The sequence below is a fragment of the Cavia porcellus genome, unplaced genomic scaffold, assembly GCF_034190915.1.
Source record: "Cavia porcellus strain 051 isolate PalLab524CR breed Dunkin Hartley unplaced genomic scaffold, mCavPor4.1 scaffold_19, whole genome shotgun sequence".
In the NCBI taxonomy this organism is placed as follows: domain Eukaryota; kingdom Metazoa; phylum Chordata; class Mammalia; order Rodentia; family Caviidae; genus Cavia; species Cavia porcellus.
In genome coordinates this window covers 65,305,146-65,329,458 of record NW_026947502.1, presented here as the reverse complement: position 1 = coordinate 65,329,458, position 24,313 = coordinate 65,305,146, and the positions used below count along the sequence as shown (strand labels likewise).

At 43.6% G+C, this 24,313-nt stretch overlaps 1 protein-coding gene across 8 annotated transcripts in view; it reads left to right on the top strand.

Moving 5' to 3' along the window:
• The window catches only part of Arhgap39 (Rho GTPase activating protein 39), a 160,662-nt gene that overhangs the window by 41,881 nt on the left and 94,468 nt on the right, over positions 1–24,313 (top strand). The window contains exons 1-4 of one of the 8 annotated variants that reach the window (XM_063231288.1): positions 13,760–13,973; positions 14,662–14,743; positions 17,293–17,384; positions 19,254–19,350. The gene's annotated coding sequence lies outside the window, so the exon portion shown is untranslated. Of the gene's footprint in view, positions 1–13,759; positions 13,974–14,661; positions 17,385–19,253; positions 19,351–24,313 lie in introns of those variants that run through there. The other 7 variants (XM_063231287.1, XM_063231286.1, XM_013145790.3 and 4 more) reach the window with 7 other exon arrangements.

Genomic DNA, 24,313 nt, shown 5'->3' with positions numbered 1-24,313 from the left:
TTTGGGGGTGGGTGGGTACAGGGATCGAACTCACCACCTTGCACTTGCCAAGCAGGTGCTTACGTTGCTGAGCTAAACCGGCGGCCCCAGAGCTTGAAATGTTAATCAATTCCTGATATAGATTACTGACCACTTCATTAATTTACAAATTTTAGGCAAATACTTTAATGTCCTTCAATAATTATAAATCAAGAATTAATGTTAAAAAGTTAAATGTTGAATTTAAGGAGATAGATGAAGAATATTAGAAAATATAGGGGCTGGGGATTTGGCTCAGCGGCATAAGCGCCTGCCTTGTAAGCAGGCAGTCATGAGTTCGATCCCTGGTACCGATAAAAAGGAAAAAGAAAAAAAAAAAAAAAAGAAAGAAAGAAAGAAAGAAAATATAAAGAAAGCATAAATAAATAAATAAAGCAGAGATGATAAAAACACTTTGTTTTTGGTTTTGTTTGTTTTGCTTTCTGAGACAGGACCTTGCCATGTACTCTAGATTGATCTTGAACTTACTGTGTAGCCCATGCTGGGCTTGAACTTATGGTGATCCTCCGATTGCTGACTGCTGGGATTACAAGTGTGTATCACCATGCCAGTGAGATGATGAAATTTTTTTTTTGTCTTTTTCTTTTTATCGGTACCAGGGATCAAACTCATGACCACATACTTGCAAGGCAGGCACTTATGCTGCTGAGCTAAATCCCCAGCCCCTGAGATGATGAAATTTTAAAAGAAACAATAGGATGGGTGAACAAAAACGTAAGCAGATGAACTGCAAAAGACACCAGAAATGAAAATGGAAAATTAAAATATTGGAGCATGTCAAAATCAAGAATTAATCTCTAGAAAATAGGGAGGGTGACTGGGTGGTGTGAAAATCATCACAGTATGTTATGTACATGTACAGATCTGCCAAAATGAAGCCCATTGACCTGTAGGACAACAACAGTGTGAAGGGAGGCTGGGAGTATCAGCAGGAAAGCAAGAGACCCTCTTGGTTTCTGTTCCCAGCACAACACACACACACACACACACACACACACGAAAGGACAACCTATAGCAGGAGTGAAAATAAACACAAATCATCTATGTACTAGGGGACTTAACATCCAGAACACAGATAACTTTTACAACTCAATGATACAAATACAAAGGACTTGATTATTTTTGCAAAAGGATATACAAATGACCAATAAACACATGAAATGATTCAAAATATCATTTGTCATGGGCAAATGGAAATCAGAACCACAATGAGCCGGGGCATTAATATCTATAGTTTTTGCTAAGTAGTGGGGTGGCAGTTCTTCGTGGGTTCCTACTGTTTCTGCATGTTTTGTGTTTTTGCCTGTAGGCTATCATTTCTCTCAGCTATATATAGCAAATAGCCTTAAGAGATAGAGATAGCATCTTCCTAGGACAAAGGGCTGAATGTCTAGTATAAAAAATTCAGATTCCCTATGCTCAGGGCCTTTCTCCTGTAATGTAACCTGGCTGTATGTGAGATGTCACTTGGTCCTCTTTTGCCCTTCCCGGGGAAACTAGAGCTCAGGGAATTGTTACATGAAATGCTAATGCTCTGGCTATTGTGATTATCATGAGTAATAAAATCCTTTGTCTTCAACCCAAGAGTCTAGTCTTCTGCTGGTGTCCATGAACCTGTGGAAGACTTAGGTCTTGTCGGGCGCAGGCGCTCAACACACCCCGCCCAGGACGATAAGACCACGTCAGCTTCCGCAATGTGCTACGTCCCTCTCTAAATTAGCCAACCCCTGCGCATCTCGTGCTCACTCCGTATTCGCCCTGCTTCCTCGTGGCAGCCTGTGATTGGCCACAGTCAGATAGGCAGCTTGTGATTGGTCACTGCCGAATATATAAACCAGAGCTCGCGTAAATAGAGCGGCAGTTCCTGTTACCACCTGAAGCCTCTCCTGTCTCATTGGGGGGCTGCGCCGGTCAAGGTCTCAGTTGCAAGTAGGGTAGAATATGATTATCATTTAATAGGGGAAAATGTTTTGTAAAGAAAAGCATATCGTCGTATTTGTATAAGATTATTTTTTATTAATAAGAGTAAAATACCAAAAAGCACCATTTTTTTCATACCCATTAACTATGGTTCTGTTGGAAAAAAAAAAGCAGACAATGGGGCCGGAGATTTAGCTCAGTGGCCTTAGTGCCTGCCTGGCAAGCATGGGGTCATGAGTTCAAGCTCCAGTATAAAAAAAAAAGGCAGCCGGTAACAAGTGCTGATAGGATGTCTAAAATGGGATTGTTCCTTTGCAAAAACAGTTTGGTAGTTCCTCAAGCAAGTAAGATCCTCAAATTCAGATTAGACTGCCTCTTGCCGTTCCACCACATCCTTCAGCTTCTGTGTCATTTCGCACCTCAGCTCCTCAGTCCTTGATCCTCTTGAGGGCTCTCTTGGGCTTTAGGACCCACTGTTTACAACTGTTAGTGACCACTGCAGAAGTGTATTTACCTGGCTCCCTGGACAGCTCTGAGATGACCTTCGGTCTCCAGACTCTTCTCTAGCACTGAACTGTCATCTGCCAAGTCTTTTGTTACCAGGACTTCCAAACAGAGGTGTAAATTTGACCCCCTACTATCTGGACTTTGTCTGTCTGCCATCAAAATCTGAGAAAAGCCAATAAAAATAGAAAAATTACTTTATTCATAATTTGGCCCAGTTGGGAAACAGTTGTCTGCTGCTCTGACCCCTACCCCACCCCACCACATAGAACCACTCCAATTTATGGATTTAAGTAGAACAAAAGCTAGGAAATACCCCATTTATATTCAGCTAGCCTTTGGCCCACCAGAGGGCCCCAGAAATGTTGAAAATCTGATTCTGTTGAAACCTTGTTGGTCCAAGAGCTGGAGTTTTATTCTTGCATGAGAAAGCTAGAGAACCATTTTAACCTCTTGGTTTCAATTTGATCTCCTTTCTTTCTCAGACCCACTGCTAATTCCCACCCTGCCTGGTCTTTGAATGCTTCCTAATAAAAAGATTTTTAGGAGCTGAGGATTTAGCTCAGCGGCATAAGCACCTGCCTTGCAAGCAGGCAGTTGTGAGTTTGATCCCTGGTACCGATGAAAAAGGAAAAAAAAAAAAAAAGATTTTTACAGGAATCCTAATCTCAGAATCTGCTTCTGGGAACCCAACCCCACACACATTCAGGTTTTGGAGTTTGAAAGGTTTTTTGTTTGTTTTAATTTTAAAGAGGGTAAGATTAAACATAACAAAACGAAACATCATAAGGAAACAATTTTAAGAAACACGGATTTCAAAGCAAGTCCACTGGAGATTTTCACTGTCTATCTTATCGTCTCTAGTTTTCTTCCAAATAGTTGTCCCCATCTTCACACATATTGAATACATACTGAACATTATAGAACTAATTTAATCATAACAGGATGATGAAGGCTTTTTAGGTCTTCAAGACCTGACATTGTGGGAGTCAACAATGACTGCCATAATGTCTCTCATTCTCTTAGAAGTAGCTGTCCTTATCTTTATGTATGCTGAAATTAAACATGAGACTGAATAATATCACTCTGAACAGTGAATAATAGTATTGCTAGGTTTTATATCATAATGCTACAGAATTAGCACTTGGTATCTTAGTGTCTCTTCAGAGTATCTGTTCATTACATCATGCATTGTATAATCTGTTCCCATAAATTGTTTAGAAATTCTACACATGTATGAATCTCTGTGTATCTATCCTTTCTGTATTATATGGAAAAACAGATCAAAACAAGACAACAAAACAAATTCATAGAAAAAGACATAAAACCACAATACTGGGCGATCTACAGTAGTTACTATACTTTCTCTTATTATTTTCAATAGAATTTCTACATCATCAGACGTAATATAACTGAACATAGCATTACATAGCAATTTTAATAAAAACAACATTGGAGACATTGTAGGACTTCGAAAGCAGTTAATAATCAAACGGGAATAGGTATCTTATTACATCTTGTCATCTTCAGAGTAGTTGCCTCTACTCTTAGACTTGATACTATCAAGCATACCAAATTCGAATAAAATCAGTCAAGACAAAACAGTGGTCTAACCAGTTTCAAATACGATCAGTCATAGTAAGACAATGTAAGTAATACAGGGCTTCAGTTTTAAGTTAATAGGAAATTAAGGATAGTTACCATAGTATAGCCTGCTATTTTGGGGATTGCTGTCTGTGCCCTCAAATCTAGTATGAGTAGACAGACTGGAACAAAATAAAATCAAACTAAACAGAGCAATAAGACTAATGTGGCTTTTAAATCCTGACACACTATTAACAATGTCCCCTGCCTTCCTTTTTTAGGCAGTTCCTCACCTTTCCCTTTCTCAGGATGCTTTGTATATTTTGGGTTTTTCTAGCTCCTTTAGTTTTTAGACTTGAGGAGCAACCCGTTATCTGAGTGGTGCTGAACCTTTTTACCCCTGAGCTTGATCTTGAGCTGTATTCCTGTACTGACTGAAGCCACAAGGTTTTCCTTCCTTCTAGCTGAGTAGTTCTCCACTGTACAAAAGTGTCATGACTTTCCAACCTACCTGCAGCTGCTGAGCAAGTTGTCCCTATTTCTCTCTGGTTCCCTGTCACATAGAGCATTGTTTTCTCATCTTTGACTTTCAGTTTATTAACCTTCTTTGAGGTTGAGTATATTTCCTATTTAGAGCATCTCGGTGAATCCTGCCTCCTAATCTATCTTCTCTGCCTGTGTTTCTTTTTATTAGTGTGTCAAGGCTATCTGTATTAGAGATTATAGCCCACCTTCTCTGAAAGATGTTAAGTTCCCCCACACATAATGCAAGGAAGACCCAGATCTGCTCCATGAGTGACACCATGCAACTCTTTAGGGCAGTCAGATCAGACTAGTACAGGTAGCACAGTTAATGCTAGGAGGCTACACTCCTTCATCTACCTGAATTTCCACTGTCCTGATAGAAGAAGAAATAAAAAAAGACCCAGGAAATTTCTAAAACTAGGCCAGAGCATATTCATGGTAGGTCCCATAGCCTGACCTTTTGCCCACTCAAACCTCTTAAGGTTCATACACAGAGATTGCATCTCATGCATGTGATTAAATCAGAGTGGATTCTAGGAGAGACATACTAAAATTCCTTGAGATGACTCAGCACCCAATCGTTTCTATCAGTCTTATCCAGAGATCCAATGAGAGGCACCCGAGGTGGTATGCACATCTTTTAAAATCTCTAAGCCTAATTGATCTGTGTGCTTACTTCCCTGCTGCTCCAACACCACTTTTCCATTCATGTCTCCTTTTTGTTTCTGTTGGCACAGACCTGCCCTCAGCCCACCTTTCCATTATGTCCTATAACTGTACACTGCAATTCTTTGCTTGCCGAATACAAGAACCTAGAATCTATCATTGGGATACATCATGTGGTACCAAGACCTCTTCACCAGCATAGGGGACTTGGTAGAAGAATCCTTGGGCTGAGTTGGGACACTTTCTGAAACCTAGGTATAAGGACCACTGTGAATCCTAGGCTCCTCTACCAGGCCTCTGATGTGTGGCCAGATGGCAGCTCCTTCATGCTAGAAAGCACTCTGAAAATGTACCCAAACTGTAGCTCCAGCTTTCTCCTCATAGTTGTTTTTGTTTTATGTCTTGGTACTGGGAATTGAACTCAGGGCCATTGCAGTGAGCTGTGAGATTCTCCCCTGTTCCCCTGCCACTTTTTTTTTTTTTTTTTGATAGTGGGAATTAAACTCAACCTCATGCTTGCCAGGCAGGTGCTGTACCACTAAGCTATATTCTCAGCCCTCTTAAAATACTTTTAAAATCTCATGGAACAGTGCATCTCTGTAGGTCTTTCTAGCTAAGGAATATAATCCTACTTCTCTTCAGCAGGATGTGGTGTTCTCAAGAATTATTCACCATAATTGATAAAATGACCAAAGACTTTTTATGTTATTTCCAGTCTTTTGTGGCCACAAACATATTTAATTGACTATCTTATGTACACTTTATCACATGTCTAGGCAATTTCAGGGAGTAGAATTGTGAGGCAAAGAGTCTAGATGTTTTCTTAGGGAGAGATGCTACTCTGTTGACCATGGAGGCCACCCCAACTCCACACCACCTTTGGCAGCAAATATTACTTCCCACATATCCTGTGTCAGCAGATAACAAGTCCTTAACCATCTCATGGGAAAGTGTAGTTTTAATTTGCATTTTTGTCCTAATGAGTGAGCTCATTTGTCACAATTAAAAGCCACATGTACTTAAATTTTTGTGAATGACATTTATACATAGCTAACACAGCTGAATATTTGACAGAGTGATCTCTAACATTGTCACTCACCTCACTCACAGCCAGCCCTGAGGGGAGCAAAGGCTCTGCCAGGTCAGATGTAGAGGTGTGGGGTACCTGCTCAAACACATGGAGCTTGATCACATATATTTTGCCCTGTGATTAATCAGATTGTCTACGGAGATGACCTACAAGTTGTAGGAAAACTCCCTCATCAAAAGAGAAACCCATGTGATGAGGGGCTAAGAGGGCAACACCTAATAGATGCAGGCTGGATGTGGCTGTAGTCCCGGTTACTCAGGAGGCTGAAGCAGGTGGATCACTGGGTCCCAGGAATTTGAGACCAGCCTGGGCATCCATATCTTAAAAACAAAACAGCTGGGCATGGTAGTGCATACCTGTAATCTCAGCACTTAGGAGGATAACTGAGAGCTATATAGTGAGACCTTGTCCCAGAAACCAAACCAAACCAAACCAAACAAACAAACCAGATACTGATTTCCACCTATCTGCTATTTTCTATGTGTGAGAAAATGAGGACAAGCTATACAAGTGGCTTATTTTGGAAACACCCACCACCCCATCAAGTGTGACATTTGCTATTTTGTAAATAAGACATTCCTTGTGGGTGGCTGGAGAGTCAACCTGCAGAGCATGGCAGCTAGGGACTATTCATTTTTCTATTGTGAATAATGTAATATGTCCTCTTGCTCTGTGCAGTCTCTCCCCAACACATGGCTAGAAAAGTCTTCATTCAACAATAAAGGTGTACATTTTTGTGTCAGTTAACTAGTGGAACTGTGAAAGCAGTAAAGTTAATAGATAACATAAATTCCAAGCTAAATAGTCTCATAAGAGCATGTTCTAAATGCTTCTGAGACAAAGTTCAGATGATGATACATGACACAAAACTGTGACAATGATGACCTTAACATTGATTTCCTGATTTAAAAAATGTTTCAGTAGTTTACCAGGCTTTTTAAAAGGCACGCTGCTTCAAAAGCCAATAAAAGAAAAAACCCTCAAGCCTGGCATGGTGGTGCACTCCTGTAATCCCAGCACTTGGTAGGCTGAGGAAGGAGAATGGCTTGTGAGTTCAAGACCAGCCTGGGCTACAAAGTGAGCCCAAGGCCTGCCTGAACTACATAGGGAGACCTTGTCTCAAAAGACAAAAACAAAAAAACAATAAAAGTTGAAGTATCTCTGATATTAAAAGAAATCATCCATCTGGTCACCTCCTTGCCACACAAAAGAAACCAAGGGATGTGAGGGCTATCTGGCTGCGACATCTGTCACCCCATTGACTGCCAGAGTTGATTCAGCTGATCTGGCTGGCTAGGCGAGTGTCCCCTTCCTCCCTCAACAATCCATGTGCATCCATGTGCGTCCCTTCCGAAGCTGCGTGCTCATGCTCGGTTGAAGAGGATGACCACCCCCGATACAGGAGGACCATTCCTCCGTCAAGGGTATACAGGAGGACCATTCCTCGGTCAAGGGTATAGGAGTAGCTGTGCTCTCCTGCTAGAACCTCCAAACAAGCTCTCAAGAAAAGAAACCAAGGCTGTTACTTTTGTAGTCTCAAGCGTCATCCCAAATGTTTCTTTTTCAGTTCACTGTGAAATGTGTAGATTTGGTGAATGACTCATTCAACATGATTATTTTACAAGTCCTAGAAATACTGAAAAGTTAGGAAAACAGAAAAATTACCTTTGAAAGTAAAAGATTCTGGCCCTAGTATAAATTACTGTACAATTATGGCGGTAATCTAATGTGGAGGAAGGCCAAAGCTGAATTAAAGAGGCAGAGTTTAAAATAAAACAAGACGGTTTATTTTGAAAGGATGGGGGGCTGGGGATTTAGCTCAGCGGCATAAGCGCCTGCCTTGCAAGCAGGCAGTCATGAGTTCGATCCTCGGTACTGATAAAAATGAAAAAGACGGAAAACGGAAAAAAAAAAAAAAAAAAATGGAAGGACGGAAAAAGAGAATATAGCTATTCAGGAAGAGCAGTGGGCATTCTTCTCCAGCTCTAACTGCAACTCCCCTTCCTGTCTGCGCGCTCAGAGAATTCTAATCGGTCCCTCATACGTCATCATGCACCACTTCCAATCAGAGGTCATATAACCTTGTGCCTCTCTGTATTTGGTCAAAGAAGACAGCTCAATCACCATAGGTTGTTTGCTCCTTTCCACGTCCTCAACTCAATAAATCTGTTCATTTTGTACTTTTTGCTTCTCTATTGCACTAGAATACTCTAACAAAAGTGTTACAGGCAACTAAGTTAGACAGAAATATTATAGGCAGTCAGACAGGGCTAGGTCCTCAAAATGAGCTAGTGCAGAAGCCCAGATAGCCTACAAGTGGGGAAGACAGATCCTACTGCTGTGGGCCAGGCTTCAAGACAAAAGATCAAACAAATGCACCCAGATCTTAAGGATTGATATTCTAAATAGCTCTCTATCACCCTGAGAAAGTCAGCATTTTACCATCCTAACTGCCTATGGGAAGTCATTGCTTTTTGTTTGGGTTTGATTTTTTTTTTTTTTTTTTTGTATTGGAGATTGAACTCAAAACCTTGTGCTTGCTAGGCAAGCATTTATGCCACTAAGCTAAATCCCCAGCTGGCAGTCACTGCTTTTTACACATGCCAGGTTGCTATGTGACTCGGGTCCTCATTTGTTCCCGATTTAATCAATTTTACCTGAGCAGTTAATCTTATTGCTTAACCATAGTTCTGTCCCACCTTATGCCCACCTTGTGAGTTCCCTGGTTTTCCTCACCTTGGACCTGTCTCACCTTGTGGTTTTACTCTATAAAAGTCCTTAGAAAAGACAGTGTTTGGCAACCCAATTTGGGACCTCTTCTGTCTCTGACAGAAGCTTGCTTTCTCTCAATAAATACATTCTGCTCTTAGCCTCCATTGTTCCTAAAATTCATTCTTTGATTTTAGAGAACATGAACTTATACTGGGACACCTAGTAGGTTGGGAGTTTCATTCCGCTATATCAAATTGACTGGAAATAACAGTTCCTCAAAAGGAACTAACACAGTTCTAGAAGAGACTAGTCATTGAATGCATTCAAAAGATCTATTCATGGAAAGTCTAGTTGAATTTAAAGAATGTAGTCAAGCTTGTTTCTTAAACCAATGGCTTGCTAAGTTCGCAAATCAGATCAAGGTGATTTGGCAAACCAGCCTTATGACCCACCAGAGCAGCGGCACAGGGGAGTGCATCCTACTCCCCAGGTGGGGAGGAGCAACTGCAGCTGAGTGTCAGGAGGGATGAGCAGTGGTGTTTAGATGGGATCTTGTAGACAGTGGGCAAACCAGAGAGGTTTCTGAGCTGGATGTTGACCTGACCTGTGTTAGTTTAGGTTGATGACACTGTCATGTCTAGAGGTGTACACCCACACCACCGCTGTGTTGGAACACGCAGCTATTGGGATCGTAAACTCTCAGCACCAGCCCTGAATTAAAGAGGCAGAGTTTAAAATAAAACAAGATGGTTTATTTTGAAAGGATGGAAAAGAGAACATAGGAAGAGCAATGGCCATTAAAAAGTAAGTACCTGTGGGTTTTTATTCTCAGCTTTTTTTTTTTTTTTTTTTTTTTGTCTTTTTCATTTTTATCGGTACCAGGGATCAAACTCACGACCGCCTGCTTGCAAGGCAGGTGCTTATGCTGCTGAGCTAAACCCCCAGCCCCTATTCTCAGCTTTTTAAGACCAGTGTCCCTACCCCACAATGAGCATCTGGAACTTTTTTTTTTTTTGGTAGTGGTGATCAAACTCACAATCTTACACTTGCCTGGTAGGCACTTGTGCCACTGAGCTAAAACCCCAGTCCTAGCATCTGGAACGTCTAACAGTCTGGCTCTATGGCTGTCAGTGACCATAGCCTGGGTACCTCTGTCTACATTCTTTTGGCCATTTGATTTCTTTCTGCTTTTTTGTGATAAGTGTGAGGAGAGGGAGCCTCCTAGAAGGGCAGCTGAGAGTTAGAAATTAAGGGGCCATGTGTGTATCTGATATAGTGGTATAGTGATGCTAATATGAGAATGTACATAGAAGTACATATGTATAGTTGTGTGTCTTTTATATAAATTAAATAAGAATCCTTAGGTGCCTGTCCCTTGTCTCGTTTGTATTTTATCTGGTGAGAGTGGGAGCTGGTTATCTTGGTTTTTTATGTTTCTCACTACTTCCCCATTTTGTCTGCTGACTCTTCCTGTTAAATTCTTGTTAATTGTGTTACCTGGTGCCTTCCCTGGTCTGGTTTTTCTCTTTCTTGATCTTTGTCTTTCTGACTGTTGCAGTCTAACTGCAGAGGCAAAAGTTGCTTTTAGTAAGATTCTGATTAATTTTCTTAGTGAATTAATGAGGTCCTATTTTATCCTTTTTCCTGCCTGTGACCCCTTGCCTATAATACTTGTAGCCTCTTCAAAGGAGCTGCCTGCAGAGGGGAAGAGGTGTTATTCATAGGGGCCATTTTTTACTTTGCTTTCTACCAAATAAGGTCGAAGTTCTCCTCCACCAAAGGCTCAGGGGTCCAGTGAGGTATCCTGCGGGTGGAGTCCAGTCCTGCTGCTTGCTCACTTTACAGTGCATAGGGTAGCCTTCTGCCCCTTACAGTGAAGACTTACCCAGCCCCAAGACATTATATTAATAGTGCTGGGGCTGAGAAGCCCTGTGGTAGATGTACTGTGTCCTCTAGCACTCATCTCCCAGTCTCCCATTTATGTTAAAATTAAATATCATTTCCTCAGTCACAATAGCTGCAGCGTATGTCTCCATACCCAGCTGTGGCTCATGGGTGATAGAACTGTGGGGTTGGACCAGCGGCGGCTGAAAAGATAAGAAGTATGAAATATAAATGACCTTTATTTGGGGAATGTGGGGAGAGACACCCGGATCCCCCGGGGCATGGCATCTCCACCGCAGGGCTGGCGATCTCTCCGTGGAACATGTGGAGTGAGGCACACAAGTAGCCTCGGCTTGGGGTGGAACCTAAGGGGGCATCAGGGATGCACAGGTAGCCCATTGGTCTTAGTTTGGCACCAGAGGTAGATTCCTAAGGGTGGGGGAGATAGGCGCTCCTTGGCTTTGCCGGCTACAGTGTCCTGCCTAGGCCCAAAACCCTTTCAATGGGTAGAACAGGTGCAGCCAGCCCAGGACACTGTAGGTGAACACATCCACTCCTGCAAAAAGTTCAGGGGACAACTCTAGGTGGAAATGTTCAGATTAGATCTTGTGGGAAAATTCCCAAGCCAGGCCAAACCAAAAGAAATACTCTGCACTTGTCACTATTTGAATGTCATTTTACATACTTTAATTTTGTAACCTGAACAGATATTTCTAAGATGACAATGTGTAACTTATCAACTGGTGATTTCTTACCGTTTATTTTTCTGTAATTCTGTATTATTTCTACTCTTTTTTTTTGTTTCTTTCTCTTTAAATTAAAAAAAAAAAAAGAAATACTCTGCACCAAGGAGATAAGACAATGCTCTTTTTTTTTGGTATCATCAGGGATTGAACTTATGACCTTGTACTTGCCAGGCAGGCACTTGTGCCACTGACCTAAAATTCCAGCTCCTTAAAGAACTCTCAGCCAATGCTTTTTTTTTTTTTCACCAAGGAGATAAGACGACAATGTTTAATCTTTATGCCAGTGGACTGTTGAGGATAATTCCACAAAGGCAAGAGCGCTGAATTTAGGAAGAGTTTCGTTTATATAGAATTTAGAAGTGGGAGATAGAAAACAAGTCACAAAACATTATATAATTGGTTACATAAAGGCAGGCTAGTCTTGAAACAATAGAAACAAGGAGAGGAAGCCCTTACAGAATAAGCATAGTTAAGGGCATCCTTGGAATAGCCCAGGGTGCCGTAAGGTATAGGCAATTCTGCAGGCGAGCTGTACACACTGTCAAGGTCAGCTGAACTTAGCTGAAACAGCAGAACAGTAACTTGGCCAGAGACCTCTAATTGATCATGAAACACCTGTAAGTTTGGTATTTTACACAAATGTTTTAATATTATAATTGTGCACCAACAATCTCATTAACATTTCAAGGATCAGTAAATCAATGAAACAGAATGTGACACTAGTGACTTCAGCATATGGTTTTGGATTCTGTGTTAGAGTTCTTTAGAGAAACAACCAACAGCATGCATGTGCATGTGCATGTGCGTGTGTGTGTGTGCATGTGTGTATGGGAAGAGACGGACAGACTGTTTCCAGGGAATTGTAGAGGTTGACAGGTGCTGAATCTGCAGAACAGCAGGCTGGAGACCTAGATAAGAGCTGATGTGGCTTTCTCATTATAGATTTGGTTTTAAGCCTCCTCCCTTTTCTTTCAGTGCTGGGGATTGAACCCAAAGCTTTTCCAATGCTACCAGTGTTGTACTACTGAGTTAGACTTCCAGTCCTAGCTTGCTAGCTATTTATTTATTTATTTATTTATTTATTATTTTTGAGATAGAGTCTTACTATGTAGTTCAGGTTAGCTTTGAGTTCACTTTGTAGCCCAGGCTGGCCTTGAACTCACAGCAATCCTCCTGTCTCAGCCTCCTAAATGCTGGGATTAAAGGTGTGCGCCACCACACCCGCCTCAGTCTTGCTTTTGATATGGCCTTCCTAAGGGGCCCTTTTATGTGTCTCCCCCAACCAGTCACATCCTATCAAAGTTTAATGCCACAGCTAGTCACAGTGGCACCCACCTGTAATCACAGTACACTGGTAGGCTGTCAGGGGTTGGGGTATGTGACAAGTTTGAGCACTGCCTGGCTAATTTTGCTGCGACTTGTAACACTTCATTTCAAAATAAAGATTTCAAAATAAAAAGGGCTCAAGATGTAGCTTAATGCAAAGCCCCTGGGTTCAACCCCTAGTCACACACACACACACACAGCCACAGGCCTGCTGTATATCTACATGTCTCCTCCTCACTACCCCAGGCACTTTCTTCAGTGCACGAAGTCATCCTCCTCACCTGTTGGAACACCAACGGTTTGGGGACACTTTCACCCAGGAAGAGCTTCACTCAGACAGAAAGGAGTAAAAATTTTTCCTGGAGGAATCTCATGCTTTTCTTCTACGATGATTTACATACCAAAACTCAGGAGAAAGACCTCAGTAAAGAAACAATGGCAGTAATGCACTATCCTTAGGTCCCTCCATAGAGCGTGCCCTCAGCTAAATCCGTCTGAAGACTGATGGATGCCCAGCAGCACCAGTCTCAAAGTCCTCACCTCTAAAGATCTCCTAAGTCATATTCAGACATTCTAAGAAGTAGAGCCAGAGGCCCGGGGTTGTAGCTCAGCTGCATAAGTGCCTGCCTGGCAAGTGCAAGGTCCTGAGTTCAATTCCCAGTACCAAAAGAAGGCCAGGAAAGGGGAAGGGCAACATGAGCTCCCTCCCCCTCTCCTTCCAATACAAGGGGCACTATAACCACTGAGACTGCAGTCTTCCCTGTCCTAGAGCGGCTGGGCGGGCCTTGTTTCCGGCCTGTGTCAGGCCCGGGCCCAGCCGATCGGGCAGCGATTAGGAGATTAGGACGGACAGAAGGCGCCCAGGCACCTGGTTTCCCAGGGGCGGCTTCGAGGGCCCGCGGGGTTGGGGTCCACAAACAGCGAGTGGAGCCAGGATCTTGAGGCGCGGCCGGGGGAGGTTCGGGTGTGGTCAGGAGGTAGGACGCGGGGCCTTGTCAGGGCTAAGGATGATTGGTGGTCACCGAAGGGTCCAAGGAGGTGTGGGAGCAAGGTGCGCGTGAAGGGGCCGGGCTTGTGGCAGGTATTGGGCGTGGCCACCGGGGCGTGGTCACAGGCCTGGGTCTAGAAGAGTGTGGGGCGTGGTCAAGAGCTGGTTCTGCGAGTGGTGGGGGCACGGTCACCGGGCGCGGGTGGGGGTGACTAGGGAGAGTGTGGAGGTGAGGTCCGCACCGATATCTTCAGTATCCAGTGGGCTGTGTGCTGCCCCTCCTCATGTGCCCTGCCTTCCCTAGTTTTCAACTCTAGAAAGCTCAGCGGTGCCAGTCCCTGCAGAAGCTTTCTGGGACTTATCCCTATACTAAGAGATAATCAGTGTTCTGCAGGCCATGCTTTGTCTCCAGGTCTCTGCCCCACTCCCCACCGGGATTCACGTGGAGAGGCCCGGGGAGGCCTCAAGAGTGGTGGGAGACTGTTTGAATGTCCACTCTATATGCTTTAATTTTGTAACTTGAACGACTGTTTCTAAGATGACAATATGTAATCTATTAACTAGTGATTTCCTACTGTTTATTTTTTCTGAAAATCTGTATAATCTGTACCCTTTTTCTGTTTTTTTTTTTTTTTTCTTCTTTTCTTTTTTCCCTTAAATTAAAAAAAAAAAAAAAGAGTGGTGGGAGGAGCAGAGCCTCACTGACCCGGAGAAGGGCTCCTCTGGCATGATAATACCGAGGTTGAGATGAATAACAAGGTAAGCAGTCCTTTGGCCACTGTCCCCACCTGTCCTGCCTCCAGCTAGCTCTGTGAAGGCAACCTGAGCCCTCTTTTCTGTTTTTCTCAGAGTTTATTAATTTTTGCAGTACTGGAATTGAACCCAGGGTCTTCTAACAGAACTATATCCTTAGTCTTTTTGTTTTCATTTTGAGCCAGGATCTCCTTAAGTCACTATGTTGCCCAGGGCATGCATTTATGATCCTCTTGCAGATTACAGGCATGCACCACCATACATAGCTACATTAAGACATTTTAAAATCAGAAAAAAAGTTTTACCCATGGTCGGGGCCTGGAGGCGAAGGGTAGAGAGACCAAAGCCACGTTGTGTCCAAGTCAGCTGTGATACATTAGCACGGAGACCGACTTGAGCAGGTCTGGAAGCCAATTTCAAGTGTCAAGTGGGCAGCTGCAGGCTGAAGGTGGCCTAGGATGGATCCTGAGGACTGCACAGTTAAACCCTGAAGGCAGGATAGTGGGCTGTATGGGAGAGGAAAAGAAGATGAGGGATCAGCACTAAGCCAGTGGGATGATCAGGAAGGTACTGGATGTGGAGACTGAGACCAGGAGATCCATAGGCCAGGCAGGTACAAAGGGACAAGGAAAGCATACAGGACCTCAGATCCTCTTTGGAACCCCTGTATCTCACTGCTTCAGCTGCCACAGATGGTACTGTGCCCCTGACCCGGCCTCCCCACTGACCTTGCAGCCAGGCTCTGTCCTCTCCCTTGCCCCTTCCCAGCCCTGCTGCCCTCTTTTGATCTCCCTGCCTCAGCCTGGCTCCCTGCTTGCCCTGCCTCTGCCGGCAGATACAGCTGCCTAGAGAGTTGCCTTCCTGCATTTCCTTCGTGCAGTCTCTGTTGCCTTCTGCTCTCAGCTGATTTCTGGGCCTCTGTCTATGGTTCTGAGATTAGCAGTACCTGTGACTGTGCATGCCTCCCCTCAGCTGTACCAAAGAAGAAATAATTGGTAAATGAGATCTGAAGGATGACAGGAACTTGCTGGGAGGGATGGAAAGGAAGCAAAAATGAAAAACCTCAGAAAGGGTAGTGCGTTGACCCAAAGTCATGGCCAGACAGGGGTAGAGGCTGAAGCCAGCTTGTGTGGGCAGCTCAGGATGGAGCTGTCAGTAATGCCTAGGAAAAAGATGGGCCCAGAGTTTGCCTCAGAGCTGGTTCAGGGGCCTGTTAGGGTGATTTGTGAGGGTGGAGGGAAACAGATGTTTGGGGAGATGCTGGGGAGCATAAGGTGAGGTAACAGACATGTCCCCATCAGCCAGATGTTTTTCAGGGACACCTGCCTGCCTAAAGCATATGCTAACACCAAATGCATTTCCATCAGTCCCTAACTTAAAGCTGTAGGTACTTATGCAGTTTTCATGTGCCAGGCAGGAAATTGGGCTCCGAGAGGTGAGGTAACTTGCTCAGAAAACATATTGTTGATATGGAATTCCCACATGTGATGCAGTAGTCTATTTAGTGAGCCCCCTTCCAAAGTACTGATTGAGGAGTCTTAGGGAAGAGGATAAGCTAGTGCGGAGGGAGCGGGTAGGGGTTTACCTGAAGAGAGAGAGGGGAAGTCAGTCAGCACAATGAGCAGACAAAGCTGAGGATATTGCCAAGAAAGAGTGGTAGTGATGCATCTTCAAAAATCAAGCAAGAAATTGGGTGAACCATCCTTGAAGTTGAGTATGGGGACAGCCTGGTAGTACAAGGCTAATGGTGAAGGAAATAGGGGATGGGAGTTGTCCTTATGTAACACCTGGCTCTCAAACAATTTGGGGTCTGGTTCACTTCAGAGAGGGCTGAACCTAATGGTCAGGCACCTCTCACTTGCTTTGGTATTGTCCTAGCACTGTACTAGACACTGGGGCCAAGCCCCACGGAGCTGGCCTCAGAGCAGCTACTATCTGGTCCTCCTCCCTAGCACACTCTTAGGGCTCAGGATGGGCCCTGATCCAGGCCCACCTTGCTAGGTGTCCACACCAAGTTGAACAGGGTACAGGGCTCCAAGAGAGATCCTAGGTTAAAGGGCTACCCCCCGCCATTTCCTGAGAATCTCCTGGAAGGACTGGGAGATTCTTTAATTCAAGGGGCACCTGCCCCTCATGTGGGAGTGAGTCTTCAGGACGACAAGGCCTGTGGTTCCAAGACATGGTAAGTTTTGAGAACATGGCTTATGTATTTCATGGGGTGGGGGGATGTACTTTTCTTAGGAGGAGGAATAAGGCCATGTAATTCACTTGGGTGTATACCTGGGTCCTCAGCAGAAGGCACTGTACCTGGATGGGATGCTAAATAAGCACCACACCCTGAGGGCTCTGGGTGATCACCAGGTGCTTGCCTCCCATGACTAATTGGTTCCCAGTCCATGTTGGGGTGTCTTAGTCCCAGCAGAAAATGTCCAATGGACTCTTCTGTTTTCTCTCCCCTCTGAATCTCCTCGGGAGAACATCTGTCAGCCTCTGTAGTTCCTGGTCAGCTGCAGCTCTGATTGTCTTCAACTGACCATTTCCTTCTCCATGAACAGGTAGGTTTTCCAGTGTCCAGGTTCTGGGTCATCTCCAAGCTGGGGGATAGGGAGATGCCATGGCTCTCCATGAAAGAGGCCTTTCTGTCCAGGTGAGTGGTGAGGTGGTTTCCCCAGGGAGACTGTGATGCAGTGTGTGAAAGCTGTGAGGCACATGGCATGGAGATCAGGGTGACTCTCCTTTATTGGCTATCTTAGTTACTGTTCTCATTGCTGAGATAAAAATTAAGGGAGAAAATCAACACCCAAAGTTAAAGGAGGAAAGATTTATTTAGCACATTGTTTGTAAAGGTTTTAGTCCATAATTGGCTGGCTCCAAGGCAGGGTGGTACAGGGTAGTGGGGCAACCATTCATGGTAGCAGAGCGTAGCAAAAGCAACCAAGGGAAGCTGAGAGGCAAACCCTGTCTGTCCCTTACATTGTATGTAGGCTACCCACTATAGGGTGGGTGTAGCACTCACACTCTTTATCCCAGCATTGGGCCTTGAATCCATCACAAAGTCTAGATTCACCCATCTCCAAAAAACCCTTAAGGGCTTTTTGAGGCTTGAGATTGCTTGAGGCTTTTGGGGTACATCTGTACGCAAAAACGTAACACTAGCTGCCTTTCTGCCCCCATTTCTCTTAAGTGTAAGTTCATTGTGACATGCCCTGTTGCTATTCAGGTAGGATGGTCATTTTCTTGGTGACCAAGTGTCCACCTGGTGAACTGATTAGAATTTAAGTTTCTAAATATAAATAGAACTTTACCAGTATGTCTGCATTTAGAGAAGTCCTTCATCCTGTCCCTGTTTCATACACCAAGCATATTGAGTGCCACCTACACGCAAGCATTCTAGCTATGGGGCATGAAAGTTCGCAAAACCAAGCGCTTATCTTCAGGAACATTCTAGCTTGGGGAGAAATTGTCTGTTCTGACTTTGATATACTATTTTTAGTCTTCTTAGAAGATCAGGGGCAGAGACTTCATTCCTTACCCAATCCTCAGTGCCAAGAGCATTTTGTAAGTGGACACCGTTACCGTGTGTCCCTATGTTTCCCCAGCTGTTAGTGCCTGCTTTGTGTGCAGAGCCATCCAGACACTGCATTGACAAGTGTGAAAACACCTGTCCCTCAGTATCTCATAGTCCAGTCAAAGAGAAGTGAGTACACACACCCCACCTCAATACAAGACAAAACTAATAAAGTCAAGCCGGGCGTGGTGGCTTACGCCTTGTAATCCCAGCACTTGGGAGGCTGAGATGGGAGGCTCATTGCGAGTTCGAGACCAGCCTGGGCTACAAAGTGAGCTCAAGGCCAGCCTGCACTGCATAGTGAGACCTTGTCTCAAAAAAAACAAACAAAACAAAACAAAAAAAAAACTAATAAAGTCATTAACCAAAGGGAATATCAAGCTGTACTCTCAGGCTTAGACATAGGAGCTGTACAGAATTGCTTTGGTTCAGTCATAAAGAGTGACTACAATGACGCTATCATCCATGGCTTCACTTTCCTCTGTTTCACAGTCCACCAGTCTAAAAACTCCAACAGGAAATTGCAAAATAATTAACAAGTTTTAAGTGACATAACATTCTGAATACTCACTGTCCTTCACCATTCCCACTGGAATGTGCATCAGCCCTTTGTACATAGTATCCACTCTGCCTATACTACCTGCTAGTTAACCACTTAGTAGGAATCAGAGTGTCACAGTATCTTAGTGTTTATATTCAAGTAACCCTTATTTTGCTTACTACAGGCCCCAAATCATGAAGGTAGTGACACCAGCAATTTACATGACCCAAAAGAAGCTACTTCCTTCACGTGAAAAGCTGAGATGAAAAAGCATAGTTGTGGAGTTCAGTAGTATTCTCAGTTTCAGGCATCCTGGGCAGTCTTACAAGATAACCTCTGTAGACAAGTGGGGTTGACTACCTTTTTTCTTTCACAGAGAAGTCTTTACTTTCCCTTCTTTGTTTCAGATTCTCAGGTGAAGACAAAATGCGAACATTTAACTCCAAAGCAAAAAATGTTTTGAAAAAGAATTACAAGGAGTAACCCAGAAAGTTTTCCTAAGAGGTAATCCAGAGGAGTCTGAGTCTCAAGTGACTTGTGGGACTGAGACAGTGGCACAACATTCATGGGGACAAAGTTACAATAAAGGGCAGGAGGAAGTTCTTTTCCCAAAAGAGAGGCTTAGGACAAGTGACCAGCTCTCTGCTGAAAGCCAGTACAGTAGAGAAAGACAAAGAATGTCCCAAATTAGAGAAAAGTTTGTCTCTGGGCACAAGTCTCCTGCTTGTCAGAGCAACAGGACAGGACAGAGAGCCACTAGATGGAGGATACATGGCCAAGGCTTTTTGTGGAAGCTAGTCCAGAGTAGACAGGAGGCATGTCCTGGTGGATCAGACTCTTTGGATGGATGTCATGTGTGTGGAAAATCTTTCAACAAAAATTAACACCTTACTTAACATCAGAAAACTCAACTGGCTGGGCATGGGTGGTGCACCCTTGTAGTCCCAGCACTCAGGAGGTTGAGGCAGGAGGTTGGTTGTGAGCTTCAGACCAGCCTGAGCTATATAGTTAGTTCAAGGTCAGCCAGAACTTCATAGCAAGACCTGATCTCAAAGACAAAACAAAACAAAGAAAGAAAGAAAAGAAAAGAAACTCAAGAAAAGACCTGTTGTGTAGGGAAACATTCAATCATAACTCAGTCTGGTAGAGAGAAACCCTATGTGTAATGAATGTGGCATTTGTGCTTTCAAGAGGCATCAAAGCTTGAGAAATATCAGAGAATTGACACTGAAGAAAAACTACAGATATACTGCATGTGGGAAACCCTCAGTGAGAATTCAAACCTTATTAAACATCAGATGATACATACTAAAGAGAAGCCCTACAAATGTAATGTGTGGAAAAGTCTTTAGTCAAGAAGTAAATCTCATTAATCATCAGAGAATTCATACAAGAGAAAAACCCTTTGCATGCAGGGAATGTGGGAAAAGCTTCAGTCAACCATTACTCTAGCTAAGATTCACAGAGTGAATTCTGAGGAGAAGCCCTACAAATGTGTGAAATGTAGAAAAGACTTTGCTCAAACATCACACATGGTTGATCATCAAAGAATACATACTGGAGAGAGGCCCTGTGTGTGCACCATGTGTGGGAAAGGCTCTATTCAGATGTCACAATAGATTCACCACTACAGAACACATTCAGGAGAGAAGCCTCATGAGTGTCACGGGAAGTGCTTCAGCCAGAGTTCAACCCTTATAAAACATCAAGTTACCTCCAATATGGAGAGTGCATACCACTTAGGTGAATGTACCAGTCTTTTGGCATGAGCTGATCACACTATCACTATCTCAAGAGGAATTCTTCTGTTTGTACAAGAAAAGCATCTAAGAATGCAAAGAATTCAGAAGGATCTTTTTCTCTAGCTTTTTATGCAGTATCAGTATGTTACATAATGAGAAGACCTGGTAGATATGATAAATGCCAAGGAACCATTTGTTGGAACTCATATCTTTTTTACAGTGAGATCATTCATATGGGTGTAACATACAAGAAAAGCTTTGGTGTGTTGTGGACAAAAGGCAGAACTCTGGGGACTACCATCGTCAGCTGCTTCTTTGAACAAACTGTCCCAGCAATATCTTGCCCATGGGTGGCTGTTCTCTGTGTCTGTGTGTTGTGGATTGGGAACAAAGAGTCTTAGGGGAAGCCAGGGATCTAGGAAGTGGCCAAAATTTAGACCCAGAGAGAAGCAGATAGGGATATGAGATGCACAGGAAAAGCAAGACTGCCATTTAGGGTCTGTCCCCAGGGTGGCTGCTTTATCTTTCAAGCATGGAGACTCACAGTGATGCCAGACTATTCAGTCCTACATTTACAGACAGCCTCATGTTCTGTCTTCACAGACGGTTAGCCTCATCTGCAATGATTTGTCCCCTCAAAACTCATGTTGGAGTTTAGTCCCTATTGTGAGATATCAAAGTAGTGGAAATCTAATCTCACCATGTTTAGAGGTGAGGTTTTAAAGGGTGGTTAGGGTCATTAGGGTGGACATCTGTGATTGAGTTCTGGTGACTTTATAAGAAGAGGGACAGAAACCAGAAGACACACATACACACACCCTTATCTTTGGCCTATAATACCTTGTACTCCCTCAGGAAGCTGCCAATAAAAAAGGCCATCATTAAATATAGCCCCTTGATCTTGCATCTTTGGAACTATGAACCAATATAAAATTTTTTTGCACAACTCACCAAATCTGTAGTATTGTTAACAGAAAATGGCCGGGCATGGTAGTAAATGTCTGTAATCCCAGCACTGGGAAGCTGAGGAAGGAGGATCATTGCAAGCTTGAGACCAGCCTGGGCTATCAGGTGAGCTCAAGGCCAGCCTGCACTACATTGAAAGGAAGACCTTGTCTTAAAAAGTCCAAAAGCCAAAACAAAACAGAAAATGGACTAAGCATCCATTGTAAGAATGGGTTTTGGAGCAGGCAGACAGTTCTAAACCCACTTGTCATGGAGTCACAGATAATTTGACTACCCCGTCAGTGTCATTGTTGTTACCTGTGAAATGGTGGGTCAGTTCCTGCCTGGTACTTGTGGGCATGTGCCCACAGCAGATGGCCAATGAATAGTGCTCCTCTTACCATTAGCTTTACCAGGTCCAACCTCAAAGGGTGGTATTCTCTTTGTAAATTCTCAGTGCCCAGGAAACAGCTATGTTTTTGAACCGGTGTCAAGGCCCTGGCTGGCTATTTTGGATCCTGCTGTGAAGACTGTCTTTAATCTTAGCTACATAGAAATGAAATCTCCCAGAATATCTACTGATCCTTCAGAGAAGTTAAGTTCTTTATTCTGCCTTGCTGTTTAGTTGTCTGTCCTCACGGACCCCAATATTTGTTCGCAACAGTGAGGTGGCCTTATGCCATGAAATTGCAGAATCAACCCATAGGCCCTTAATAGGCCAGACTGTCTGTCCCTGTCCTTCCTTCCTTCCTTCTTTTCTTTCTTTCTTTCTTCTTTCTTTCTTTCTTTCTTTCTTTCTTTCTTTCTTTCTTTCTTTCTTTCTTTCTTTCTTCTTTCTTTCTTTCTTTCTTTCTTCTTTCTTTCTTTCTTTCTTCCTTTCTTTCCTTTCTTCCTTTTCTTTCTGTCTGTCTGTCTGTCTTTCTTTCTTTTACCTTTCTTCCTTTCATGTGCTTGTTTTTGTTTTTTGAGACACTATATAGTGCAGGCTGCCCTTGAATTCACAACAGTCTTCCTGAGAGTTGGGATTGCAGCTGTGTGCAGCTCCCTAATAGTCTTTACCACCAGCCACTCTATCACCCATCCTCACATTCCAGGATGCTCTCTTCCTTTTCAAAATCCAGACCTTAAGATACCCAATAGTATCAGGACCTCTTCTACAAGTCTGACCATCAGCACATCCAAGTTTGTATCTATAACCCAGCCTTCTGCCACCCTAGTGGTCCTGTTTCTTCATGGCTCCATTTTGAGGGATCCAGGCTGGGTTTGAGTAGCCAGGAGCAGTAAAAGGTTAGGAGAGCTGTCTGAATGCACAGATGGACACTGTTACTCTGGCTGGAGTGTGCTCACTGGGTAGCCAGGCAGCAGGACATTAGCAGGTCGCCATCCACGCATGGTAGAGCCTTCTCTTTTTCAAAGTATCACTGATTCCACTTCTGTTCCTTTCTATTCCCTGCATGTCCACATTAATATGCTTTATATACGGCCTTAGTAGGCCTGTCTTTTTTTTTTTTTTTTTACTAGTACCAGGGATTGAACTCATGACCATGCACTTTTGAGGCAGGTACTTATGCCGCTGAGCTATGTCCCCAGCCCAGTAGACCTGTCTTTTGTTCCAAGGATCAAACTCATGACCTTGTGCTTGCCAGGCAGGTGCTTATGCCATCGAACTATATCCCCTTTGCAGTTTTTGCAAAATTCATACTGTTCTTTTTGTCTTTTCCTCTCTTTCTCCTCTCCTTTTTCTTTCTTCCTTCTTTCCTTTCCTTTCTTTCTCTTCCTTCCTTTCTCTATCTTTCTTTCTGACAGGGACTTGAACTTCTGGGCTCAAGTAATCCTCTCATCTCAGCCTCCCACATACTGTAGCTGGCACTGCAGGTCCATGGCACCAGGCGAGGGTGAAATGCAGGCTATTGTTTGGTGAATGTGGTTTTAACTTGTGTAGTATGCTGGCCAGATTTTTGTTACTACAATGAACACCTGAGGTAATAAACTTATACAGAGGAAGGGTTTATTTTGGTTCACAGTTTTACAAGTTTCTACCCATGACTTTTGAGTCTGTAGCTGCACATCATGGTGGGAGCACATAGGAGAAGAAAACTGTTTACCTTGTGGCCAGGAGTTCAAAGAAAGAGACAGGGACCAAAGTCCCACAGTTTCTTCAAGGGCATGGTCCCAATGACATGAAGACCTCCCACCTCCCACTAGACTTCAGACCTCCCAGCAGTGCCACCACTGGGACCAGGACTTTGCCACAGGGGTCTTTGGAGAACACTTAAGATCTAAAATGTAGCACATAGAGTAATATAAAGCTCATTTTATCCTTTCTTCCTACCTTCATTCCTTTCATTCTCTCTCTGTCTCTCTGTCTGTCTGTCTCTCTCTCTGGTTTATTTGTTTTTCCAACAGTAGGGGTTGAACTCGGGGAGAGCTGAGCTAAATCCCCACTCATTTTATTTTCAGACGAGGTCTTACTAAGTTACCCAGGCTGGCCTCAAACCTGTGACACTCTTGTTTAGCCTCCTGAGTAACTGGGATTTCAGGTGTGCACTACCACAGCTCATTTCATTTGCTTTGTTATGCAATTCTGTTTAGGATTTCCTCCTGGTCTATGTACATCTAATTCTTTGTCTCTAACCGCTCCATAATATGTACTTAAGATTGTATCCCCTGCATTTTATTTATCTTTTATTGCCCCCGAAGATGACCACTCAGGTTGTCCCCCAGTCTCCACTGCTTCTACATCCCCCACCATCTTTTAAAATTTATTTATTTTGAGGGTC